This window comes from Spermophilus citellus (genome assembly GCF_964194105.1).
Source record: "Spermophilus citellus genome assembly, chromosome: 3".
Classification (NCBI taxonomy): Eukaryota; Metazoa; Chordata; class Mammalia; order Rodentia; family Sciuridae; genus Spermophilus; species Spermophilus citellus.
This window is the reverse complement of record NC_138184.1, coordinates 82,534,367-82,553,302: the sequence shown is the minus strand read 5'-3', so window position 1 is coordinate 82,553,302 and position 18,936 is coordinate 82,534,367. Positions and strand designations below refer to the sequence as shown.

At 47.8% G+C, this 18,936-nt stretch overlaps 1 long non-coding RNA gene across 1 annotated transcript; it reads left to right on the top strand.

The window, feature by feature from the left end:
• The first annotated feature begins 11,270 nt into the window (after positions 1-11,270).
• On the top strand, positions 11,271-16,903 carry LOC308645291. Its single transcript, XR_014021176.1, has 3 exons — positions 11,271-11,587; positions 15,358-15,525; positions 16,840-16,903. It is a non-coding gene; the product is annotated as an uncharacterized lncRNA (long non-coding RNA).
• Positions 16,904-18,936: the final 2,033 nt, after the last annotated feature.

Genomic DNA, 18,936 nt, shown 5'->3' with positions numbered 1-18,936 from the left:
TTGGGCCTCCTAGAAGTACATGATCTCTGAATCGGGTGATGATGCACAGGGACGCTGTTCCTGGTGTGGATCACTTTTCGATAGGATTGACACGCAACTCTTCTAGTTTGCCTCGTGGGAATGTTAACCAGCTTTCTGTCTTATCAAAGTACTTGACAGGAACAACTTGGAGGTCAACTCTACGACTGCCCTATTCAAAGATCTCAGTCCATGGTTGGCCAACCCCATTGTTCTAGGCTCAAGGTGAGGCAGGACATCATGGTGGAGGGAAAGATGCTTGGGTCATGGCAGATGGGAAAAGACCTAGGGACAGGGCCCTATTGCCGCACCCCCAGGGCCAATCCACCTCCAGTTACCCCCACCCCCTGCCCAGTTAGTATCACCCAGTTAGTCCATTCAAATGGGTGAATCCACTGAAGTGAGCTCATAACCCAATCTCCTCACCTGAACATTGTGGCATTGCTCAACACGTGAGTTTTGAAGGGGACACGTTGAAGTGTGACAATGCCGAGAATTGTTTGTGAATCTTGGCAAGGTTTCCCTGCAGGAAACGATTTTAATGACTCTGGAATGTGGTCTAAGCCAGGGAAAAATGGGAAAGGGCAGCCCACTTAGGCAGAGAAGTGAGCAACCCCCCCACCCGACCCGGTCTCTCGAGCTTTTGATGCTGATACACGTGGACAGGCTAGACTGATGGGCTACCAACTGTACCTGGAATAACTTACAAATGGACCTTCATGGAAAAGCAAAGGCTTCCCCCAAACTGCCATCTAAGATGGCAACCACTCATTACAACTCAAATAGAGCAATAGCTTGTGTATGAGGATCTGGGTATTAAACATAACTTGGGGTCCTATTTTATCTTCCAAAGCTCATCCTCCAAACTATTGGCCTATGTCACATAATGTATTCTACAAGTTCTCTTCTAGAGAACATACCTAGAAGTGGTCAAACATCACATCTTTGTGGCATGTGTTACATAACTTACAGAACAGTCAAACTTCTTAGATTTGAACCAAGAGTTCTTGAACTTGGCAATTAATATTTACTTATGAAGATTCACATGTTTCCTATAATTATAAACATCCAATCTACACTTGCCTTATTTCTAAATTATTTTTAAATCACCCACGGAAATGGAAATGATTCAAATGCATAGTCAATACTCCAGGCTTTTCACTTTGGCACAGAAACAACTTAAATATTGCCATGTCAAGGTCTAGAAAGCAAAGGGCCCTGCATCTTAAATACTTAAGACATCTGTCTTGCCTTACTAACATCTGTTAACATTTAAACACAGGACAGAGCAACACAAACTTACCAGGTTCATAAACCAGACTAAATTCAAATTCTGTTGGACAAACAAGTTGGAGTTGCCTACAACTAAGGTTCTTAGTTTTCAAGTCTTATGTAAAGACTTGACCAAGACTATAGACAGTAGGATGTTAATTTTTTTAAGGGAATTTTCTGCCACTTGATCCTGAACAGTCTGAGGAATGTTGGCCGTGTGGTCCTCTAACCTGATCTCTGATCAGATGTAGTCCCTCAAGGAGTAGAAAAATTTTCATGCCCATTCGACCCGAGGGAGCATTAGACCTCGGTTATTGGAGTTGGCTCTAGGTTTAGACACCAATTCGGGAACATCAAATTCTCCTAAGCTTAACATAAAGCCAAGTCATCCTTAGTTAAAACTCCCCAGCTTTTCTTGCAAAGGCTAACCCTCTGTGCTTGCTGGTGGGATTCACTTCTGGATCAGCTTAGTTATGGAGGCAGCTTCCAGTTCTATCCCAGGCTGACCTCCTCCTGTGCCCTAGTCTATGCGCATGTTCAGGGAACATGAGCGTCTGAGGAACTGGGTGAGCACCTTTCCAGGCATCTACCCAGATGAACCAATATAGTCCCTCCTGACACAAGGGGCTGCTCCCTGTGAGGCCCTTCTGTATCTAGGGGAGCTCCTCGGTCAAGTTTGCAATGGTGACATAATGAAAACAGAAGGGGAACTTTAGAGTGGCAGGATTGAAATACCAAAGACTTAAACCTATGGGATCCGAGGGTGCTGTGGACCCAACACCAACTGGAGAAGACTTAAGGTACCTAAGAGACCATGCCTCCCCTTCAGAGTTTGACTATCGGGAAGGGAATGATGTCCTCCACTGTCTAAATCGACCCAGTTCCCTCTTGCTCCACCCATCTTGTAAGACAGCAAAAGGCTTATACCTGGGGGATGGGATCCCATCTACCTGATCTTGGACAAACCAGTTTCAACTTTCAAGACATGGCTGCTTAATGCTTCTTATCAATCTTACAAGTGAGCTACTGGGAAAGATGGACTACCACTTCTTCCTTTGCATACCCGTCAGCCATAGTCTTTACAGTCAGATGGTGATGTCTGGGACTTGGGTATTGAAACTGAGTTTGCCCACTCCAGAGGGAAGAGCAATTGGGAGAAGAGTTGGAGCAAACTCCCAACCTTCTGGGCACTGGCTTTTAGCTCTCCGAATCTCATCCCTCACCAGCACTCAAAGGATTAAATAAAGATCCAAATGGCTATTTAAGCACCAAGTGGACACAGAAGATCCCTGGTGTGTACTGGACTCCAGATTGGACTGACAGATCCCCTCACCCTTGTGCCAAATCCAGAGACCTTTTCCTTCTAACGAATGTCTCTACGCTGGCAAGGCCAACCACAGGGGGAGTGAGAAAGAGAAACGCCTGATATGAAGGATCTCGGCTGTTGCTGGGATGTCCCTAGAGTCCTGACCACAGGCGCAGCCCAACTTGGTCGAGTCCCTCTCCCAGCTGAATGCCAGCTGCCCGGGGCTGGCTGGTGCTCCTGGCTGGCTCTGCCCACCCTCCCAGGGTGACAGGTCTATGCTGCTTGATGCTGGGTTGGAAAATCTGGGAGAATGAAGCAAGGGGAACGTTCTGTTCAAAACTGGCTTTCCAAGAAAAACTTGGTGTAAACTTTCCTCCCATCTTGGAGTCTGAGTACAAAGAGCTTTGAGGAGGGAAAGGGGGACAGTTGGATAACAGGCATGAATGCATGCTCAGCATGGAGTCCTCATTCAGGGGCGTCCCCTCTCTGGGAAACATGGATGGACTCATTGCAGGAAGTCAGTTAACAAGAACCTAAAAGCGGGCTTCCTGTTCACAAAGGATTAGGGAAGAGCAAGAGACTGTTACCCATGAACCCCTGTTACGTTAGGTGCTCCCCAATTATGTGCCAGGAAATGCTTGAAGGTTGAACAGCCCAACTGTCCTGGACACCAGGAGAAAAGTCAGTAAATTAAACTCGTGACAAAGTCTACACGAGAACACCAAAAGCCTATACCAGTTCCAGACTTGAAAACACATTAATACTTGGTTGCCTCTATGGCCCTGAAGAGTGTGAAGACTGGACCAGGCGTCTTCTGCAGAACTCGCGGGTCATGAGACGATAGCACACTGACAAAGGCTACTCGACAGAATCCTGAGCAGCACAGGCCTCATCAGACAAAAGTCTCGACACACCTGTGCACCTGGCGTGGAGAAGCTGACATGAGAGCCCTCGGTTACCACTCTGCATGAATGACCACATCCCTCGGTTCTAGAACTTAAGCTTCCCAGGACCTTGAGGACTAGATCTAGTCGGGCATAGCACTGAATCCTTGCCTGGACATCATATTGTGGCTTGAGGTTAAGTTAGAACTACTCTGACTACAGCAATGAGAACCACAGGCTCCAGATTCTGAACCTGGCTTCAACTACCCTCTTGCTCTGTGGCCTTGGATAGACGCTTGGTCTCTGAGTCTTGTTCTCAAGGATCATCTTGATCTAGATTCTAGGACAGGATTTGACCGGTTGAGAGATTAACATGTCGGGGGAAATGCTGGAGGAGGCCGAGAGAGCCTTGGGTCTTGAAGTGGGCCTGAAGAGAAGGAAACTGAGTGGGAGGTACACCAGACTGCTGGGCAGGCTGAAGCTCTGCTGTGGAGTTGCTGGTTGGGAGCTGAGTGGACAGACCAGGGCATGATGCAAACACAAGGTGGCCTGCAGACCTCGTAGCTGGGACCCCTCCCAGCAGACACAAGAGGTGTTTAAAAATTGCCACAACACAGTCCTCAGCTATAAGGACTTGGTAAATGGTGTTAAAATGCTTCTTTCAAACTGAAAGACCTGCTATGCAAGGCTTTTTATTCTGGGGATGCTGTGTAGAGGCTGCACTTCAGCCTGTACGAAACCACATGCATCACTACCCCTCACTCCTTGGTTTTCCTGCCGGTATAATGGAGCTACCCTTTCCAGCCAGGATAAACCTGGAATGCCTACCAAGTGCTCAGCATGGCCTAGAGCAAGAAGAGAAAGCTAGTAGCTGGATGGTGTTGGCCATTACCACCAAGGTCGCTGCTGGCAGTGAATCTGAGAAATCCTTCTGCTGTAGAAGGGGCATATGGCTTCTTTTTTTTTTTCTTCAAACCACCTTGAGTGAGGTGAGCCGATTACCAGGGAGATCTTGGCTCTCAGGTCAATTCATAAGCTCTGGTAGTCTCTGGTAAGGAATCCCAACTACACCCGGTGGGTCTTACCAAGGTCTTGGTGGAGCCTGGGGCCACCCTGCACATGTTGCTGCACTGACTGGCCTTGGGCTGGTAGGGGGACCCTCACCTCGAGTGCAAGGCCACATAATGGACATGAAACCCATGTAGTCACAAAGGGACCTGTGCTTGTCTTGGTGTCTCAATGTTATCTCTTGAGCAAGAGGCCCACGTCCCCTTTTGTTAGGGGTCCCATGAGCTATATACCCTGGACCTCAGTGAACACTCCAGTCCAGGGTCCTGAGAAGCGCCTGCCTCGTTCAGGGGTTAACTGATGACAGCATAGTGAATGGACCACCTGCAGGTACACAAGCAGTGACTGAGGAACTTGCAGAGTGGCAGACTCGAGGGCTGGCACCCCAGGGAGTAATGCCACCCTAAGCTGACTCCAGCAAGAGCTCTAACTGCAAGGACAGGAGAATGTCCTGTGTCCCTGCCAAAACTGAAGTCTAGAAAAAGAACTGGGGGATAGATCTCAGACTTTCCTCTAATAAGTCTTTATTCTTGCTGATCAAATTGCGGGGGGCAAGAAGATGGATGGAGGCAGAAGGGCATGGAAAGGAAGAGCAGATGGGAACATCATGACGGGTCTGTGCCTATTGGTGTAGATCTGAAGACATCAGACTCCAGTACCCAGACGACCAATCCCAAATGCGATTGGTCATAGTTGCAATCTGTAGTTGCATGAGTGGTCGACAGTGTCCCCCCCCCCCCCCGCAAGAATCCAAATCTGTCCCTAGACAGGAAACTCATTATCGTCTCCCTCTGCTAGCTACGCTAAAGTCCACTGTGATCCCTGCCCAAGAGCAGCTACACCTAATCCTGCTCTAATGTCCAGCACAACCAACTCTGGACAGCAAGGGGGTAACAGCCTTAAATGGAGACGAGGACAGGATTCCGTTCAGCCCTGAGCACTTTTTTTTTTTTTTTTTTTTTTTTTTTTTTAGAGAGGGGGAGGAGAGAAAGTATTTTAATATTTTTCAGTTTTCGGTGGACACAACATCTTTGTTTGTATGTGGTGCTGAGGATCGAACCCGGGCCGCACGCATGCCAGGTGAGCACGCTACCATTTGAGCCACATCCCCAGCCCCTGAGCACGTTCTTAAACACGAACGTAGGCTGTCTAAGTTTTGCTAGTGGCTTCATGGGATCTTTTACTTGGGATTACTGCTTTAGGACCTTGGTGTCTTTCACTATAAAAACTGCCATGGAGACAATTCTTGGCACTCGCCCTTACAGGGGAGAACTCGGGCAGAACCCTTGACATCACGGTGGGGACTTCTTGGGACAGTTCTTGGAGTGTTTACAGTAGCGTGGTTCTGTATGGAGCCAAGTTCCCTGTGAACAATGTGAACTTCATGGTCCTAGGTCCAGAGCGAATTCATCCTGCTTGGGTGTGGTTTTTTGTTTGTTCTTTTCTAGGTGGGGATCAAGTTGTTACCTTCTGAGCCTTCACCATTTCCCCATCCACTCTTCCCTCTGTTCCACACCCTTCATAGGGCCTCAGGAGGCTGACCTCTGTATTGACAGAGGGTAGGGACAAGCCAGCTCTGGACTTCAAGGATTGGTGGGGGGTCTCTGCAGTTCCTGGGGCCTGCCCCTGCTGTCCCCCAGTCAGTACCCTGGAGAGCCAGATCAATGCATTACATTGTCGTACATGCCATAGGGGTCAAGAACGGAGTGTCCTGGGAGCTGAGATGAGCTTCCTGGTCACCAGGATTCAACCTGTTGCCAGCAGAGGAGTAAGAGACCTCAGCGAGCCCTGGAGAGGGAGAGATGTGCTGTCTGAGAACACAAGAAATGGGCTGGGTCACTGCTCCAAGTGACTTCTGTTGCTGCTGAATCCTTGGGCAATATTACTGGACAGATGGGAAGGTCAGGACAGACTGACCCTTCCCCTGTACTCCCAGCCTGCAACACCCAGACCATGTGGGAGTAGAACAAGGCCAACCATCAACCCTGGACAGGTGAAGGCAGCCACAGCACAGGTGTGCCACTGTCCCAGCTCACCTTGGGACAAAAGGACAGCCATAGTCGGATGGTCCCATCCCTCTCCCTCTGCAATATGCAGGACACTGGCACTGCCTGCCATGGCACATGAGGGGCTCTGCATCCCTCTCTGTATCTGCATTGGATACCCTCACGGGGCAGACGGCCACAGAGGCCTCCTGTGACAGCCCCAAGGCTGCCTCCTCCTGGTCGGTGGGAGCCTAGGTTCGGGGGGGGGGGTGGGGTGAGCACACACGTGCGACCTTCCCACAGCCACCTGCAGGAAACACCCTCATTTCCCACCTGTTGGCAAGGCACTGACAGCGGATTCACAGCTGCAGGTGTAGAAAGGCTGCAGGGGAGAAGCAATTTCCCAGCCCCAAGGTGCTGCGGAAGGAGAAACTCAACACTTGCTTGTAACTCCCCACCCCCCAGGTCTCCTGGGTACTAATCCAAGTAGGTACTTCGGCTCAAGTGTGTGAAGACTGTGAGCTGGGCCTCCCCAGTGGCCACCTTCAACCCCATTCCCCAGGCTAGCCCTGCCATAGCTGCCCTTCTCTGGTACTGAAGTCTTGCTCATCCCCTATTAAAACTGAGCCTTTTCCCCCAGTGCCGGGAATGGGAACCAGACCGCACACATGTTGGGCAAGTGCGCCATCACCAAGTTGCATCCAGCCCCTGGCTATCTGTCCACTGACATCCCCATAGACGTGCATATCATGTGCCAATCACACCTACTCCTGCCTCTCCTTACCTCCTGGTCTCCTTCCCCATCGGCCCCCCTCCTACATTGGGTCAGTTTCTTCCACATAAGCCAAAGACAAGTACCAGGTGTTCTATCTCACTCAGCATCATGACCTAGTTCTAGTCACTTTTTTTTTTGTGCAGAAGCTCCTCAATCCATCTTTGATTCTTTCATCCTGTTTAAAAAATCGCTGCATGTGCCTATCTTGGTGTTCCTGTAGTTTGAGCTCAGGTCTTGCATCAAGGTCTCTGATCCACCTTGGGTTTATTTTGGGAAAGAGTCTAGCGTCAATCTGTGTATTTAGTTTTAACCTCACTAGAAGAGGCCATTCTGTACATGTTTCTTGGTACCTTTGTGGAGGGTTGATGGCTACAGAAGTGTGGGTTTATTAAGGTGCGCTACATACTCCACTTGTCTACATGACTGGTTTTGTGCCAATACCATACTGTCTTATTGCTATGGCTCTGTAGTACAATCTGAAATTGGGTATCGATGCCTTTAGTATTCTTCTTCTCAGGGTTGCTTTAGATTTTGATGGGGGGGGACTTCTAGCCTTCCCCATGAATTGGGGTATTTTTTCTTTTCAGTGTAGAATGTTAGATCTCTAGTCTCTAGACCACAGTTGTCAACAGACATTGAAATAAGACCTCCTGTCACAATTTGGGAGAAGCTTATCTCCTAGGGGTGTCCTGAGTTTCTTCCTCCAGTGCTTGAAAACTTCTACTGTACTGACCTCTCACCACCTTGGTTACTTATCCCTACGTTTTTTGCTACTCTGCTGAATTTGAAGTCTTGGGTGGAGTCCTCTGGAGTCCAAGTATAGAATCCTACCTACAAGCAGGGATAACTTGACTTTTCCTGTTTGTATCCCATTTATTTCTTTCCAGGTTACTGTCTAAAACTTTGAGTACTGTGCTGAATAAGACATGAGATGCTACTCACTCCTGATATTCACAGGAAATACTTTGTTTCCCATTTGTGATGGATAGATTATATCTCAACATAATAGCAGTCCTAAAGAAGCTAGGTATAGACAATCTATGAAGTGATGTCAAATCTTTTCAAAAGCATCTTCTGCATCTGAGATCATGTGACTCCCCCTGATTTTACATATATGCTATATCAACCATCCTTGTATCCCTAGGGTGAAACCATCTACATGGTCTCTGATCTTAGGTTTTTTTCAAGTATTGAAGGATTTTGTATCTCCTCATTAAGAGCACAACTATGAGCTAATGTCCTTATCAGTTTTCTATATTGGCTGTTATCTCAATGTTGATGTGCTTGGCTCTCTTTTTCCCATAACATGGAAAATCTTAAACTTTGACTCCCATGACTTCAGATAAGGTATTAACTCCTAAGTGCTCATCCCCTATAAGATGGAGGGGTGGTCACTAAGACAGGCTATCTAAAGAGCACATGAACTAGGCTCTCATGCTACCTGCTCTGTAATTCCTACCTGGGAGTTACACTGCTCCTTTCTGGTGGGAACACTTAGAGATGGAGAAATGGGGCCCATGGAGCTGTCCACTCAAATGTCTGATGAACTGCCTGCCTGTTAAGAGGAGCAAGGTTGGGTGTCAAGGAACAGTAAGAGTGGTTCACCATGACACCTGAGCCGTTCATTCCCTAACCAATTGCACTCAAGCACCCTCACGGTGGGCCTGCTACTTCCTTGACTTCAAAGCCCTGTGGTCTGCATAGACTCGGGGTTGACCAGGAATCTCAGTAGCTTGACTCCCAACTTGTCCCTGTTCCTTGGAGAACACTGCTCATTCCCCCAAATGGCATCTCATGGCCAAGAAACCCTCAATGCCTCTTTCCCAATACCTTACTCCCCTTGGCAAATGGGCTTCAGAAATGCCACTCCCAGCATTGGTGTGCTGGAAAGCACTGGTACACGGTCACTTGAAGGATTTCCGACTACAGGACTGTCAGTGACCGAGCCTGAAGTTGGTCGAGGGTCAGCCTGCAGCATGGTTGGGAGCCCCACCAGCAGACAAGCATCATGAAACAGTTGCAAGGTTTGGGTTCATCCAGACGGCTCACCTGCCTACAGAGCTCTTGAACCTAAACAAAGGGCCACTCTTGCCTAAGTACACACGTACTCAACAGCTGTCCACTTGAGCACTCCTAGCAGGACTTACTGTGTACCTCCCCATCTAGCCTCTAAATGAGGATGTAAAAATCCAGGAGTCTGCCCCCTCTACTGAGGCATGGCCCAGCCAAGACATGCTAGAACTCGAGTGTCCAGGCAAGCTCCCTAATTCTACTTTGTGCTCAGAATTACAGGATCCTCTTAACAGTGTTCCACCCAGTCTAGTGGAAAGTGGCTGACAAAGGACCCGAGGGGGTCTCTATTGACAGGCACTCTTTATTTTCAGTGCACTTAATAATGCGGTGGTAATCGCCTCACATTTAGGTGTAGCTGGTCATCACTGGCAAACCTGTAAGAATAGCAGCCTGAACTAACCAAGGTGCTTTGCTCAAAATCCAGAGGTGGTCCATGTTGGGGCAGGCATGATGGTCCAGGATGCAGGGACCCTGTTAGGGAAGGTATCCATTCCAAGGACAGTTTCCAGATAGCTGAGGCTCCAACCATTGTCTGGGTTTTGGCTAATACTATGGCAAAAGGGCTCAATAAAAGGAGGAACCCCTTTAACACCTAAACTTGCATCTACCACAGTCCCACTTGCTAGAACTTCAGCAAAGAAATATATGTGGCTATAGGAACCCTACTGGGTGCTCGAATCTACCCAGCTAAAAATGGGAAACCTTGCTACTACTGGGGGTGAAGAGCAAGAAATGACACTTAAGGGCTAACTGGCCCAAGGATGGGCACACGCCGCAGTACTGGCTCTAGAACTTCAGAACCATTGGCCCAATCGCTGATCTTGGTACACCCATTCTACAGCTATAAAAACAGCTATCGCAGGTTTGTTTGCATTGACCTGGTCCATGCCAGTGCTTTCCCCCGCTGTTCCTAGCGCACACCTAGAACTTGCACCCATCTTCTCAGGGCTGCGTCTGCCACTGCGCGCATCCTACTTTGTCTACCTACTTTTTTCAAGAAAGTAGAATCTTCAGAGAAACATGGGTTGCGTGTGGACATCTGGCCCTGATTTAGGGAGTCTTTGAGAGATGGATGCTTTGCAGAGAACAATGCCTTTGGCGGAGGCCACTGGCCTTGCAGGGACACTTAACTGCTAAGTACAAATGGCTGTCCCCCATCTGCAGGATCCATTTTCAACTGTATACAGTAGATACTGCTGATAATGAACTTTGGTCCAGCTAGGCGCAGTTCATAGGGCATACCGACTGAAGGGTGCTGCCGGGGTTGCAAGGTGCGAATGGTGATTCCGTATTGAACGTAAGCCCCAGGAGGTGGCTTGGTCCTCAGACTTGCTCTCTTGGCTGAGTCTAGTGAGACCTGGGCTGCTTTCTCTAGACTTTTACTAGTTTATGTTTATATAAAGATGAACTGCGCTATGGCTGCCTAATGAGGTTGAAAGTGACTCCTTCCCTCACGTGAAGAATTTTGATCCAAAGATCAGTGTCATGAAATGTTAGAGACAAGAGAATATATAAAACTACCTGATGGCATTTCCCCATCTGGGTGGGAAGATACACTTCAGAAGTTTGACAAATACTTTTCCATTTCGTGGAAGAAGATCCCATTTGTTTTTAAGGTATCTTCTTGTCCTACTCTTGACCCCAATTATAGAAAGTGCTTCTTAATGTTCTGTCTATGGTCTCTCAGGAGAGACACTGGGCTACCTCCTGGTTGAGGGTAGCAAGAATAGCCTATAATACCCCACGGCAGGCACAGATCCCAGTAGCCACTGTGGCATATATGCAGTGAACAACTGGCACTGTCCGAGAAGCTGCATAGAAACTGGAACCTACAAATGAGGAAGCGTCCTAGTTCATCAGTGTGGTGAGCCGTTTCTGCGGACTGTGGTCGCCATTACAAGATGGCGCTGGCTCCGCTGTGGTCTGTGACAAACAACTCCTTATTTGGGAGAGTTGGCACGTGATTCTTTAACACCCTATGAGAAAGCTCCACGTAGCAGCTTCGCATTGGGGCTTGGGATGCTTTATTAAGGCTGGGAGGGGCATCCGGGAGAGAGAAGAAGAAACATCAGGGGCCTGAATAAACGGCTGAAAGAAGATTCCTGTTGTTGCGTCTTCCTTGCGGGCAAGGGGTCGCGACAAGTGGTGCCGAAACCCGGGAACCAGAACTTTCAGCCGTCAGGGGTGGTGCACCGGTTAGTCCCAGGTAAGTGGGATCCGCGACCAAAGCGGGGATAGTCCCAGTAAGTGGGATCCGCGACCAAAGCGGGGTCAGCTCCTCTACAAAGAAAGAGAGAGCTTTATATTTTATTGCAGCTGCACTGTGTACTTTCACTTTTGTTTTCTGTGTTTCTTTTGTTGCTGTGTCATGGGTGCCGCATCTTCAAGTCCGCTTCTTCTGGCCCTAGACGGCCTGTTACGTTCCAAGGGCCTGAAAATGAAACATAGTACTTTACAAAGATTTTTACAGAAGGTGGATATTGCTGCACCGTGGTTTGCATTTTCGGGCAGTCTTACTATACCTAGTTGGGAACATCCATGGACAGCCTATTTCAGCTGGGCCAAAAAACGGCCGACGGGGCCCTCGACCCCAGGGCCCACAAATATATGGGGCAGTGGAGAATGTCACACCCGAACCCGAGACATGGCCATCTCTACGCCATCCTATGAAACGCGGAGAGCCACTACAGGTGCCGCGGGATTGGACCTCTGTTCCACCTCCAGACTCGTATTAACACCTAAGATGGGAGTCCAATTGGTGGAAACTGAGTTTACAGGGCCTCTACCACCTGGCACTGTAGGTTTGCTAATTGGATGTGCATCCTCTATTTTACAAGGTCTTCATGTTTTCCCCGGAGTCATAAGTCCTGATACTGTAGGGATAATAAAGGTTATGGTGGAAGCTCCAAGGGGCATTGTGTCCATCTCCCCAGGGGATCGGATTGCTCAATTGCTAATTTTGCCTAGCTTACATAATCACTTCCCTGCTGATTCAAGGTCACGGACAGGGAATGAGATTGGTACCACCGGAGGGAATTGTGCCTACTTGTCACTAGATATGAGCAATCGCCCCACTTTGGAATTAAGCATAGAAGGTAAATCTATTGTGGGATTACTGGATACCAGAGCAGACCGTAGTATTATAACACTTAGGGACTGGTCTAAGGGATGGCCAGTGCAGACTTCTGATCAATCCTTGAGAGGACTTGGATATGCCCAGGCCCCTCAGATCAGCTGTAGACATCTAGTCTGGAAGGATCCAGAAGGACATAATGGTACCTTTCAGCCTTATGTACTTGATTTACCTATCTCTCTATGGGGCCGTGATCTGATGAAAGACATGGGGTTCACTCTTAGTAATGACTATTCCCCAGTGTCTCAACAGATTATGCAAAATATGGGGTATAGGCCAGGTCTAGGACTAGGAAAACATTTACAGGGACGTAAGCATCCTGTACAAGGTCATCAAAAGCTTGACAGATTTGGTCTGGGTTTTTCCTAGGGGCCGCTGGGGCTCAAATACCCATAACATGGCTCACCGAGGAGCCTGTTTGGGTGCCTCAGTGGCCTCTTCCCTCGGTTAAATTGACAGCAGCTCATGCTCTAGTTAAAGAACAACTTGACTTGGGTCACATCCAGCCTTCTACTTCTCCATGGAATACTCCCATATTTGTCATTAAGAAAAAATCAGGGAAGTGGCGCCTACTGCATGATCTACGAGCAGTTAATGCTCAAATGCAACTTATGGGGCCCATTCAAAGAGGGCTGCCTCTGCTCTCCTCGGTTCCTCAGGGTTGGCACATTATTGTTATTGACATTAAAGACTGTTTCTTTTCTATTCCTTTGCATCCTAAAGACTCGCAGCGTTTTGCCTTCACCCTTCCCTCGTGTAACCACGAGGAACCAGATCAAAGGTTTGAGTGGGTAGTGTTGCCGCAGGAAATGGCTAATAGTCCCACGATGTGTCAGATGTATGTGGGGAAGACACTCGCACCTCTCAGACAAAAGTATTCCTCCATCAAGATCATTCATTATATGGATGATGTATTATTGGCTGCTAAATCAGAGCAGACAGTTCATGAGGCCTATAAAGACCTAGTGAAGTTGTTAGCTCAATATGGACTACATATCACACCTAAAAAGATTCAAACAGGGGATTCTATTAAGTATTTGGGAGCAACAATTGGGTGTGACAAATTACGACCACAGAAAATCACCATACGAGCTCAGGATCTCCAAACTCTAAATGATTTTCAAAAACTGCTGGGAGATATTAATTAGATACGAGGATATTTACATATTTCTAATGTTATGCTACAGCCTTTGTATGCTACTCTTAGGGGTGATCCAGATCTTACTTCCCCTCGTAGCCTCACCAAAGAGGCTAGAGCGGCCCTTATGACAGTAGAAGAAGCTATACAACATGCTACTTTATGCAGGCTCCAGAGTGATAGACCTTTCCAGTTATGTGTGCTTGCCACTATGCGACAGCCTACTGGAGTACTGTGGCAAGATGGACCTTTGCTATGGATTCACCCACATGTATCCCCAGGAAAATCCTTAGAATATTATCCTGATGCTGTTACAACATTAACACTTAAAGGGATTCAACAAAACATTCAATTTTTCGGACAATCACCTTCTTCTCTTATTATACCCTACACCAAAGCTCAACTTAGTGTCTTGTGTGCTACTCTAGATAACTGGGCTATTCTATGTTGCTCGTTTCAAGGGGATATTGATAATCATTACCCTTCTCATCCGTTACTCCATTTTGTTAAAGAACATCCTATCATTTTCCCTAAAGTAACTTCATCCAGTCCCATTCCGGGGGCTGTTAACATTTTTACTGATGGTTCCAAGTCTGGAATGGGAGCTTATGTAATTAATGATTCTCCCCCTGTCCAGCATCAATTTGCTCCTGGAAATCCACAATGGGTAGAACTACAAATTGTTATTGAGGTTTTTAAACAGTGTTCTTTTCCTTTTAATCTCATTTCGGACTCCATCTATGTGGTGCAAGCACTACAAATCCTGGAGGCTGTGGGAGCTATTAGTGATGCCCGTAATGTATCTGCTTACTTTAATCAGCTTCAACAACTTATCCGTGGCCGCACTACTCCTTTTTATCCAGTGCACATCCGGGCTCACACCTCTCTTCCTGGTCCGTTATCGCAGGGTAATGCCTGTGCGGACTCAGCCACTAGAGGTCAGTTGATCTGTTTGGCTTCCTCCTTAGAGGAGGCTAAATTGTTTCACCAAAATTTTCATGTTAATGCTTTAACACTACACAGGCGTTTTTCTATTTCAAGAACAGATACTCGACAGATAGTATTACACTGTCCCCATTGTGTCACATTTCTTCATCCCCCTACTTATGGAGTGAACCCACGGGGATTGAAGCCATTGGTTGTCTGACAAATGGATGTGACACACATACCTGACTTTGGTAACCTCAAGTATGTCCATGTTTCTGTTAATACGTACTCTGGAATTATTCATGCTTCTGCTTTATCGGGAGAAAAGGCACGTAATGTCATTACTCATTGCCTGGAGGCCTGGGCGGCGTGGGGTACACCTACGTCCCTTAAGACTGATAATGGACCTGCTTATACTGTAAGACAATTTACATCTTTTTGTTCTACTATGGGAGTGCAACTTACTCATGGTTTGCCTTACAATCCTCAAGGGCAAGGCATTGTTGAGCGTGCTCATCGCACCTTAAATAAAACTTTACAAAAACAAAAGGGGGGAATAGGTGCTGAACATACTCCTAAAGAACGCCTGTCCTTAGCTCTCTTTACCATTAATTTTTTGAATTTGGATATTCATGATCGCTCTGCGGCCGATAGACATGTGTCCCCTCAGCCCTCTGTGATTGGCTATGTTAAGTGGAAAGATGTTCTTACGGGCCAATGGAACGGCCCCGACCCCGTGCTGACATGGGCACGAGGATCTGTATGTGTTTTTCCCCAGGATCGCACGGAACCGTTGTGGGTCCCTGAACGCCTGACAAGAAGAGTCTTGACGTCGGCTAACCAGCAACAGGAAATACCACAGCAATCCCGTGATGAGGATCTTCATTCTGCTAAGTGCTCTGGCTCTGGTGCTGATGCCGATGACACAGATGACACCAATGCAGTGGTGGGCAGTGGCACGGGCTTGGCCAATGCCAATGCCGGTTCATGGTAAATCTAGTGTCCTCCCCACTCTTTTCTCTACCTCATGTGAGATGTCTGCTCCCTGTGCCTCTCCTAGAGGGGACGTGGCTAGCATTTTCAATCAATCTCAAGTTAATCTCACAGGAGTTTTTTGTTTCAGCCTTGGGAACACTCATTGTATTAGTCTTAAGACCAAGAATTTGACTAACTGGGAGGACCCATTGCGGTCCAGTCAGGTTTCAGGGAACATTCTCAGTGCTGTGTTGAGCCAAGTAGTCTCAGGGGAACAATCAGGCTCAGGAACCCCCGCAAATAGCTCTGCTTTAAACGCAACTACCTTGGCTATTATCTCCGAGGTACTAATCCCAGTGCCTCCTTCTTCTAATAGTCTTTATAATGCCACCCATTTTAAGGCCTCTCCTTACTGTACCCCTAATCTTGGTTTCCCCCCAACATTTACGCCTTGTCAGGATCATTCTTGGGAGCAACGTCAAGTTGCTAAAGGTTTCTCCCTTTCCCCCTCTCTTAAGAGGTATGTTTATAACTTTAACAACAGTGTCAACTCCTCTACAGGAGTGGGTTGGTCCTGGTTTCAATGGCTGATCTCCAATGAAAAGGGGGCTTCAGCTGATATTTCTGCACTGGCTCAATTGCTGGGAGCCAAAAGTTGGCTGGCTAATGTTTCTGGCACTGTTAGGGAGAGTGAACGAGGTAAAAGACTCACATCTGTTTCGTTCAACTCTCTGTTATATAATGCCACATTGCCCCCTGCAATGGTCTGTGTCCAATCCCCGTTCTTACTCCTTTTGGCTAATGACACCTCGTCAGAGGTGCTGGATTGTTCTAATGTTACCTGTCTCTTATCTGAGTGTTGGAATGGTTCTTGGACTGTAGCGGTGGTTATGAAAATTCCAACTTTTGTCCCTATCCCAGTCACTGCGGACCCTGACGAATTCCCCATTGTTGAGCTACTTAGAGTCCGCAGGGATTTTGGAATCACAGCTGCTATAGTGACAGCCGTGGCGGTATCTGCTGCTGCAGCGGTCACGGCCGGAGTGGCCATGGCCAGTCAAGTGCAGACTGCTGCCACCATTAATCAAGTTGTTCAACAAACTTCCACCATACTTGAATCCCAGAATACAATTAATCAACATATTTTGTCAGGGATTTTAGCTGCCAACCAAAGAATAGATTTACTCCAAGCTCAGGTAGAAGAATTGGCTGATTTGGTGCTTTTGGGCTGTGTTGACCAACGTGCACATTTATGTATAACCTCTGTCAGATTTAATGATTCCAGGAATGCCTCCCGTATCATTGGCGAATACTTGGCCGGAAATTGGTCCATGGCAGCGGAAGACATGATCCAGTCTCAACTAACCCAGATAGCTGTCTTAAACAATACCCATGTCGATCCCGTAACTTTGGGTCAATTCACCGATTGGATATCCTCTGCCTTTTCCTTTTTTAAAGAGTGGGTGGGGGTAGGCATTTTTGGTGCAATGTGTTGCTTCGGTATGGTTCTCTGCTTGTGGTTTCTCTGTCGTCTCAAGGCCCACAATGCTCACGATAAAGCTATGATCATACAAGCTCTTGCAGCTTTAGAAAATGACAACTCACCTCAAGTTTGGCTTGCACAAATTAAACAGTAAATCTTTGACATGGTCATCGCACCCCAAGTCTTACGGACATTGCACTGGGATCGACATGTCTTTCCTTGTTATTCTCTTAGTGTTGGAAAGCCCTTGCACTCTGCCGGCTTTCCTACCATTACACGCAGATGGGTTTCCACACTAGTGCTTTTCTATCGCCTTAAGACCCGTGCATTTCTTTTAGGGTGTTACCAACTTGTTTGTCGTTGTATTTCTATACAGCCACAGTTCAGCCTTAGCTATCCCCCTTCGTCCACCATCGTCACGATACAGGATGCGAGGCAAGACACTACACTTGAGTGATCCTTGAAGTGGATCTCAAGGAGAACATGTCCTATTGTATGCGGGTTAGACGCGTCCACGCCCCGTCCCACGGAGAAAAGCGTCGGCTGATATGGCCTCAGATCTGGGGAAGGCGCCTCCTTGGGGCTGAGCCATACTATGCAGCCACTTCTGCACAGTGGGATAGGACCTCTACTCTCTCCTGTGTTGTTCTTAGAAAACAAAAGGGGGAACTGTGGTGAGCCGTTTCTGCGGACTGTGGTCGCCATTACAAGATGGCGCTGGCTCCGCTGTGGTCTGTGACAAACAACTCCTTATTTGGGAGAGTTGGCACGTGATTCTTTAACACCCTATGAGAAAGCTCCACGTAGCAGCTTCGCATTGGGGCTTGGGATGCTTTATTAAGGCTGGGAGGGGCATCCGGGAGAGAGAAAAAGAAACATCAGGGGCCTGAATAAACGGCTGAAAGAAGATTCCTGTTGTTGCGTCTTCCTTGCGGGCAAGGGGTCGCGACACATCAGGGACATGTCAGTCTCCCAGTAGGTTCACTGGGCCTTACCTTTATCTTAGCATATGCTTAAACATGTTATCAGTTTCAACATCTGGTGATTCCTGTTAGATAATCTAGCGGGAACAAGCACTCCTGCGTGTGAACACTCTGCATCTTACATCATCCTAGTGCTTATGAGCTTGTCATTGCTGGCTAGACAGCTTGACTTCAGTGCTGGGGGCCAGGTAACTGGCATGAAAATCCCGCCTGGCCACTGATCAGCTGGTGACATTTTGAAACTATAGGTGGTAAGTGTGCCCAGTTCTAGTGGATATAAGAGTAGCACAACTCCATCTTCAACATGGGCAAGTGAAACAGGCTTCGAATTGTGCCAGGCATATGTAGTAAGTGGTTCTTCACCCATTAAAGGTCTGCTGGAGCTGGGTGCGATGGCACACGCTTGTGAGCCTAGTGGCTCTGGAGGCTGAGGATCGCGAGTTCAAAACCAGCCTCAGCAACATGGCGAGGCCCTAACTTCCTTAGGGCCTTCTCTAAAGGTCTGGGGGTGTGGTCAATGGTTAAGCACCCCTGGGTTCAATCCTCATTCCAAAACTCTGCTGGGAAAAATGTCCTGCCTGGCACCATTCTGCATTGCCATGAGGAGCATTTTGGAAACTGCTGGGCCCCTAACAGGGATGCTGAAGTCCTTGTAACCACTTTTATACACTAAAATTCCTCTATAACTAAGCCTTTCGGCTGCATCATAAATACTGGACGTGTGCTTAAACACTTAACCAGCCCACGGCACATTGAAAACCTAAAGATGTGCTAGCTGTTACTGACATGCATGGGACCCGGCTTCAGAATCATCTTTCAAATTCTGCAGATGCTTCCCTGGACAGTCCATCCACCTACACCCGCCAGCTCCTCCTTCCCCCAGCCCCTCTTTAGGCTACGTTTCTTCCCCTTTGAA